We start from the raw sequence: 1,179 nt of genomic DNA on the forward strand, positions 1-1,179 counted from the left end.
TTGGTAGAATTCTCCAGTGAAGCCGTCTGGGCTGGGGCTATTTTTAGTTGGTGTTGGGAGTTTTTTTAATTACCTCTTCAATTTCTTCTTTTGTTATGAGTCTGTTCAAATTTTCTACCTCAGTTTGTGTTAGTTTAGTTAGGTAGCGTGTTTCTACAAATTTGTCCATTTCTTCTAGGTTTTCAAATTTGTGGAAGTACCATTTTTCATAATACTCTATTATGATCCTTTTTATCTCAGTTGATTCTGTTTTAATAACATTCATCTGATTTATTATTGCATTTATTTGCATCTTCTCTTTTTATTTGTCAATTTGGCCAGTGGTTTGCCAATTTTATGTATCCTTTCAAAGAACCAGCTTCTAGTCTTGTTGATTCTTTCTATTGTTTTTCTGTTTCATTTACTTCTGCTCTAATCTTAATCTTTATTATTTCCTTTCTTCTGGTGAATGTTGGCTTCTTTTGCTGCACTTTTTCTATTTGTTCTAGTAGTTAGGTTAAGGTGTTGATTGTGGCCCTTTCTTTTCTTTTTTGTTGTGTGCTTTTATTGCTATAAATTGACCTCCGAGGACTGTCTTTGCTGTTTCCCAGAGGTTTTGGTATGTTGTGTTTTCATTCTCGTTTGATTCTAGGATTTTTTTAATTTCATTTTTAATTTCTTCTACTACCCAGTGGTTTTTAAGGAAAGTGTTATTCAGTTACCATGTGTTTGATTGTTTTCCTTGTTCTTCCTGTTACTGATTTCTAGTTTTATAGCACTGTGATCAGAGAAGATGCTTTGTATTATTACAGTGTTTTTGAATTTATTGAGACTCATTTTGTGACCTAAAGCATGGTTTATTCTGGAGAATGATCTACATGCATTGGAAAAGAATGTGTACTGTGCTGCTGTTGGTTGGATGGAGTGTTCTGTATACGTCTATGAGATCAAGATGGTTAATTGTGCTATTTTAAATCGTCTGTATCTTTTTTGGGAGCCCTGCTGGTGCAGTAGTTAAGAACTTGACTGTTATCCAAAAGGTTGACAGTTTGAATCCACCAGCCACTCCTTAAATCCCTATGGGGCAGTTCTACTTTGTACTATAGGGTCACTATGAGTTGGAATCGACTCAGTGGCAATGAGTTAGGTTTTTGTTTTGTCATCTTTGTTGAGTTTCTTTCTAGATGTTCTGTCCTTCAT

The sequence above is a fragment of the Trichechus manatus genome, unplaced genomic scaffold (assembly GCF_000243295.1).
Source record: "Trichechus manatus latirostris isolate Lorelei unplaced genomic scaffold, TriManLat1.0 scaffold00159, whole genome shotgun sequence".
Lineage (NCBI taxonomy): Eukaryota > Metazoa > Chordata > Mammalia > Sirenia > Trichechidae > Trichechus > Trichechus manatus.